Genomic DNA, 7,338 nt, shown 5'->3' with positions numbered 1-7,338 from the left:
TAATAATTTAGAAGGCACTTGTTGCCATGTGAGTACAATTCTTAACTCCTAAGATAGGTGTTAGCACCCCCTTTCCACCACCAACTTCAGTCCTCCTCCACCATCATGCGGATCACTCTCACCTCCTCCTCTAGAGTCCTAGGTGCTGCTGCAGTCCTCCTGTGACCTGTCACAACCAAGGCAAAAGGAACTTGTTCAGAGGCACTAGGAGCTGTGATCACACCTATGGATGTAAGGATACAAGGGTGTGACCACAGACAGGCTCATGTTTGAGCACTGTATAAATACTGGAAAGTGAGATGAGAAAACCAGCATTTCTCAGACTAGACTGGATGATACATCCCAGCCCACTGCCATGTAGGTATGCTGATGGCATGGAAAAAGAGCAAGGTTATTAAATCACTAATGAGAAGAAAAGAAAAGAGAAGAAAAGAAAACAGAAAACATTAGGAAGAAAGAAAGAAAGAAAGAAAGAAAGAAAGAAAGAAAGAAAGAAAGAAAGAAAGAAAGAAGGCGGAGGGTAGATAGCATAATGGTTATGCAAACAGACTCTCATGCCTGAGGCTCCGAAGTCCCAGGTTCAATCCCCCCGCACCACCATAAGCCAGAGCTGAACAGTGCTCTGGAAAGAAAGAAAGAAAGAAAGAAAGAAAGAAAGAAAGAAAGAAAGAAAGAAAGAAAGAGATGCATACAGACTCAGATTATTAGAACCTGCAGCGACTGGCTTTGGAGTCAGCAGGAAGGTGGGTAAGCAAATTGGCTTGAAGAAATTTTCCTGTCAAACCACACCTCAAATAGATCATTTACTTACTATAAATCCTCTCCACCCTTAAGCATGTAGGTTGGGCTGCCTCACCCTACACTTACCTATATTCATAACCCTTTCATGTTTCCGGTTGTATCTCCCTACATTTATTGGCAGTTTCCGCCTAGGAAGAAATCATAGTTTCTCTTTATTTTGTCCTTGCGTAGGAATCCATGAAATAAAAGTAGGCAGTCAGAGAAGGGAAGGGAGGTAAGAAGCAGATAGGAAGAAGGGAAGGAGAGAGCAGAAATAATGGCTGCGTCTATTAGGAAGCCTGAACATTGTGAGCAAGTATCCTCTGGTGAACCATCTGTCATGCTTGACCTGAATCATGAACAAGAAGCAAAAGATTCATGTATAGACTAATTCATGTATTATTAGTGAAAAATTAAGTGCAGGGAGCAAAGGCCATGCTTTTCAGAGCAGCTGCTACTGATACAGACAAGGCAGCAGAGATTGATGGCACAGCTAGATTTATAAGATATTCTGCCCTTGAGTACAGATACAGTTGTTTTCCCATGATGGTGGTACTTAAAAGGAAGAGTAAGTAACACAGACAGGAAAATTTGAGAACGGACAGCACTTAGACCCCTTAAATACTACACCACTGTGATGGAATGGGAAAATACTTTCTTGTTCTAGCGTTTGCCCTTCTTCCATAGCCAGTCAACAGCGTCAGGTTGAGCCTGATGTCTGCTTGTTGCTGGCTTTGAAAGTGACTGGGATCCATGTGGATTCAGTCGGCTAGGAAGGATCATCAGTTTCCCCAATAAATGGGTACTCACGGGATGCACCACGAGAAGGTCGATCCAATGCATCCCGGGAAAATACTAACCTAATAATACTACCTTCTTGAAGTGTCCCTGCCACCTCCCTGAATCGCCTTAACACTTGAGCTAACCCATTCTTCAGCTCACCCTTCGGATTTGTGAGTGTTTTTTTCTTTTTCTTTTCTTTTTCTTCCTACCAATAAAGTTTTTTTTTTAATGTGACACTGCTACTTTTCAACTATGAACCAGAATCTTACAACAGACCATTTTTTTTTTCCCGGATCTAGAATGAAGAAATATTTCTTGTATGGATTAACAAAATTATTCTTGTCTCTAGTCTTGAGTTTGTTCTCTCATCTACTTCTTCACTTGGGGTTGAGCCACAAATCCAATCACCATCCACAGACAATGTGTAACAAAGTAAAAGAAACACGGGTAAGAGAGTACTAAGGCCCTAGTGCTTTCTAAAAGTAAAAGTGAAGTTTGGTAAGTCACCTAACAGTTCTATACCTTGATTAGTTCACCCATAATGTGAGGGAAAAAGAAACCAGGGAAGAGAAGGGAAGAGACATTTGCTGGGCACTCACTATGCCAGACACCCTGTTCAGTGCACATGTGAATCACTTTGCATCAGTCCCATAAGAACTTTACATTCAGTTCCCAGCTTTGCAGATGAAGAAACCTAGACTCAAGTAAAAGCACTGACACAAGATCATCCAGCTAAGTAGTTGGCAAAGTAAAAACACAATGCAAGTGCCTACCTGGCACTTAGCGAGAGTCCTGTTCTAGCTGGCAGCTTGGTTGTTGCCAAGGAGATGGAAGTGAACTAAACAGAAGCTAAGTGTCTGCAGAGGATTAAACATAAACAATCACACCCAAGCATGCATACAGGATTTCCCCACCCCACCATGCTCCTTTTAATGAGACTGTCTAAAATAAACCATGTAAAAGTCAAAGTGGGAGGGGGGGTTGGGCAGTAGCGCAGTGGGTTAAGTGCACATGGCTCAAAGCGCAAGGATTGGCATAAGGATCCTGGTTCGGGCCCCCCCCCCCGACTCCCCACCTACAGGGGGGTTGTTTCACAAGTGGTGAAGCAGGTGTGCAAGTGTCTATCTTTCTCTCCCCCTCTCTGTCTTCCCCTCCTCTCTCCATTTCTCTCTGTCCTATCCGGCAACAACATCAATAGCACAACAATAATAACCACAACAATGATAAAACAACAAGGACAACAAAAAGGAAAACAAAGAAATAAATAAAATATTTTTTTTTAAAAGTCAAAGAGGGGGCCAGGTTGAACACTCAAGGGCCTGAGTTCAAGTCCCTGGTCCCCACTTGCATGTGTTAACAGTGAATATATATAGTTTCAGGATGTGCTTTATAATAAAGTGTATTAATTTTGGGGCCAGGTGGTGGTGTACCTGGTTGAGTGCACATGTTATAATGCACAAGGATACAGGTTCAAGCCCCTGGTTTCCACCTGCAGGGGGAAAGCTTTGCAAGTGGTGAAGCAGTGCTACAGGTGTCTTTCTGTCTCTATCTCCCTCTCTATCACCCACTTCTCTCAATTTCTAGTTGTCTGTCTCCAATAAATAAATAAATAATATAGTATCTTAGTTTTATCTTTCTTATATTTTAAAAAAAAGAAAACATCTATTTGAATGGAACATATTGTTGTGTTCAATAGTCTTGAAACACAACAATTCTTTTTCTCATTCATTTAGCCATGAGGTCATCCTATATAATAAAACTAACACACACACACATTCCTCTGACAGCCACTCTACTGGTTCTTGTAATAAGAGCTTTATTTCAACTAGGGATGACAGCAGAGAAACCGAGAAGGGCCACCAGGGTTCACCACAGAAATGCAGGAAGGGCGGGGGGGGGGGGGGGGGGGGGGTTGATAGCATAATGGTTATGCAAAAAGTCACCCAAGCCTGAGGCTCCGAAATCCCACGTTTAATCCTCCACACTGCCATAAACTAGAGCTGAGCAGTGCTCTAGTATTTAAAAAAAAAAAAAAAAAAAAGTGGGGGAATTCAGTGGTAGCACAATGGGTTAAGTGCACATGGAGCAAAGTACAAGGACAGGCACAAGGATACCAGCTCAAGGATCCCGGCTTGAGCCTCCCCACTTGCGGGGTGGGGGTGGGTCACCTCACAAGCAGCAAAGCAGGTCTTCAGGTGTCTATTTTTCTCTCCTCCACTCTGTCTTCCCCTCCTCTCTTGATTTCTCTCTGTCCTATCCAACAACAGCAATGGTAACAGCAATAACTACAACAGCAGTAACAACAAGGGCAACAAAATGGGGGAAATAGCCTCCAGGAGCAGTGGATTCATAGTGCAGGCATTAAGCCCCAGTGATAACCCTGGAAGAAAAAAAAAAAAAAGAAATGCAGGAAGTTGGAGTGGTAGGAGATCCCACAGGGCACTTAAGGAGACCTCTGTGTATATGACTCAAGTGGTCTGTAAGACATGTGGATAAAGAAGAGGTGGTCAATATGCATCATGGAAGATGGTGCAGTTCTAAGAGATAAAATCCTGCTATTTACAGCAACATGGGTGAGTTCAGAAGGAAAGGGTTGTGCTGAGTGAAGTAAGTCAGACACAGACAAGCAAAGTATGACTGCACTCATGTGTGGTGCTGAAAGAAAGCTAATCAGCAGATCAACAGAAGTAATCAACAGAAGTAAAACAAAACTAAATTCATGGGCTAAAGCAGTTGCCAGAAGGGAAGGAAGAGCTGGGGTTAACGGGGTTAATTGTGTGTGATGCACTTACTATATCTATATACTGACTTTTAATAATGCACACCTGAAACTCATAAATTATAATGCAGAATTATCCCAAATATTTTCTGACTTAATGGGCAAGAAGAAAAGAGAGCTATTTAAGATCATGCCTCCTTCTTAGTTTTCCTCTTGTTAAAAGAAGAATAAAGACCCTTGAATAAAGAGACAGACAGCTGTTACAAATATTAGCATAATCTGCTGTGATCACAAGTTCAGAAGAGTGACACTATCACATCAGCTACAGGAACGTTCTCTAGCTATAAATAAAACAAGCAATATGGAGTGAGTTTTAGATAAATTTCTTTTGCTATCTCTTTCCGAATGTGAGTCGCATGTCTCTCTAGTCATCTTCCTAAAGTGTCAGGCAAGATTCAAGCAACAACTAGAGTAAATATGGAATAACACAATGAAGGTGTCATTCCATGTTTCTGAAAAATATGTACCTACCATTGACTATGCACTGGGCAAAGTCTATACTTTTGTTTGGGTTATGAATCATTTATTTGTGACCTTTAAAAGAACCAGACATTGCTTCATTACTGTCTAGGCCAACAATGTCATATAATTAATTTTGGTGAGATTAATTTTTTTTTCCTATTAGGGTGCATGTATGTATGTTAAAGACCAAGAATGTGATTGTTAAGAGAATTTCTTCCATTTTATTGTCCATTTTATAGGACAGAGAGAAATTGAGAGAGGAGGGGAAAATAGAGAAGGAGAGAGACAGAGAGATACCTGAAGACCTGCCTCACTGCCTGTGAAGCAATCCCTCCCCTGGGGAGAGTGGGTCTTCAAACCCAGGGCCTTGGTCTTCAAACCCAGGGCCTTGTAGTTAGCACTATGTGCACTTAACTGGGCCAGCCACCACCTGACCCCCTAGAAAATTTCTTTAGGTCTATGGTTTCAGGACTATCAACCCTTGGCTAGGTTTGTTTGTTTATTTGTTTTTACTACTACTACACTGCTCAGCTCTAGTTTATAGGTGGTACTCCCATTAAACCTGGGAATTCAGAGCTTCAGGCATGAACATCTCTCTGCATAGCCATTATGATATCTTCCCAGCCCAAAGCTAGAAAGCACTGATTCATTTTCATTGGAAATTCTGGGACTATGTAAGAAAGAAGTACTGGAGGAGAGGTTACAGACATAGATTATCAAAAAACTAGTCATTGGCTTACTAGATCTTGGCATATAAGGTATATCCTTGATCTAAACGTTTCAACTGACAAGTGACCCTAAATGTTTAGAAGCCAAGTGGTCTTGTATTTCAATCTCAACTTCAATTTGTATCCACCTTGAGACTTCAGGCAAACTGATTAGTCCCCTAGTTTAGTTTTTGAAAATCATTAACCTCATATGCATATGGACATACTCACATATTCATTTAGATAGCATTAGCAAAACTATACTTAGAATATAATGATGTGGGTGGGAGTTGGGCGGAAGCGCAACAGGTTAAGTGCATGTGGCACAAAGTGCAAGGACGGGCCTAAGGATCCCGGTTTGAGCCCCTAGCTCCCCACCTGCAGGGGAATCACTTCATAGGCAGTGAAGCAGGTCTGCAGGTGTCTATCTTTCTCTCCGACCTCTGTCTTCCCCTCCTCTCTCCATTTCTCTCTGTCCTATCCAACAATGACAACATCAACAGCAATAATAACTACAACAACAATAAAAACAACAAGGGCAACAAAAAGAAAATAAATAAATATTTAAAAAATTTAAAAAAGAGAATATAATAATATCAATAAATTTATGTACTGAGAGAGAGAAAGAAAGAGAGAGAGAGAAAGAAAGAATAACACCGAAGCTTGATTCAATGTAGTGGGGTCCGGGCTCCAGTCTTGAGTCATACACATGGAAAAATAGCACACTAGCCAAGTGTGCTATTTATTCACTGGCCCCTAATTCTTTTTTTAAGGAGGAGAGAGAACAAATCACTGCTCAGCTCTGGTGTAAGGCAATGATAGGGATAGAACTTAGGGCCTCAAAATACAAGTCCTGTGCTCTAGCATTATTCTATCTCTCCAGCCCTATGCTGCTTCATCAGGTGCAAATATATATATGGATCTGTATTGTATTAATAAAGTTATCTCTATCTAATGACCTACTTCATAACTAGAACTCAGAGTTTACAAATGCTATTGAGTTTAGATAGTAAAAATACCGGCCTTTATAAAGCACAGTAATGCCTGATGATATGGCTAGATTTAAAAATATATATATTTAGGGGAGGGGGTAGCTAGCATAATGGTTATGGAAAGACTCTCATGACTGAGGTTCCAAAATCCCAGGTTCAATCCCCCCCGCACTGCCATAAGTCAGAGTTGAGCAGTGCTGTGGTATATATATTCCATTTGTAGTACCCACCCCCACTGAGTTTCCCAAAGTATGTGGCCCAGAGCAGAGGGAAGGAAATGATTTCTCAACTGAAGGAAAAACAAAAATGATGAGGAGAGTACAGAAGAAAATGAGATCAGATAGAGCACAAATTCAATTACAATTGTCAACTCTGGAGTCACTGGTAAGTTTATGGCTAATGCCACAATAGTCTAAACAATGTTATTTCTAAGTCTGGTTCCTGCTCTTGATCTTAACTGCTCTGGCTGGTATGAATGCGAAAGGACCAGGGTAGAACACTAACCAGTCAGATTCTGGCATAAGCAATCTATAAAAACCAGTTCTAGAAGGCTCAAATATTTAATTATCCCAAGTTACTGGGAGACACCACTAAAGATAATCATTTTATTTTTTCATGTCATAACTAAGATTGGTTCCACAAAATTTTAAATTGTACATTTATCAACAAAATTGAAATATAAGGCAAATGACAAATGCAAGAAGCATTTTATGACATATATGACAATGAGTCACTAACACTAACTCTAAATTCATCTGATAAATGATCATGACACAACAGAAAAGTAGACACGTAAAACAACTAGGAAGTCACAAAAAAGAAAAATAAAAGGGAC

At 40.7% G+C, this 7,338-nt stretch overlaps 1 protein-coding gene across 1 annotated transcript in view; it reads right to left on the bottom strand.

Moving 5' to 3' along the window:
• Positions 1 to 7,338, bottom strand: part of LOC132540303 (collagen alpha-1(I) chain-like) — a 70,370-nt gene continuing 63,032 nt past the window's right edge. Inside the window, exons 3-4 of the mRNA XM_060197096.1 lie at positions 6,734 to 6,792; positions 1 to 166 (exon numbers count right to left, since the gene is read on the bottom strand). The gene's annotated coding sequence lies outside the window, so the exon portion shown is untranslated. The remainder of the gene's footprint in view (positions 167 to 6,733; positions 6,793 to 7,338) is intronic.

The sequence above is a fragment of the Erinaceus europaeus genome, chromosome 9 (genome assembly GCF_950295315.1).
Source record: "Erinaceus europaeus chromosome 9, mEriEur2.1, whole genome shotgun sequence".
Lineage (NCBI taxonomy): Eukaryota > Metazoa > Chordata > Mammalia > Eulipotyphla > Erinaceidae > Erinaceus > Erinaceus europaeus.
Note: the sequence above shows the minus strand (reverse complement) of the source record. Positions and strands in the feature narration are given on the sequence as shown.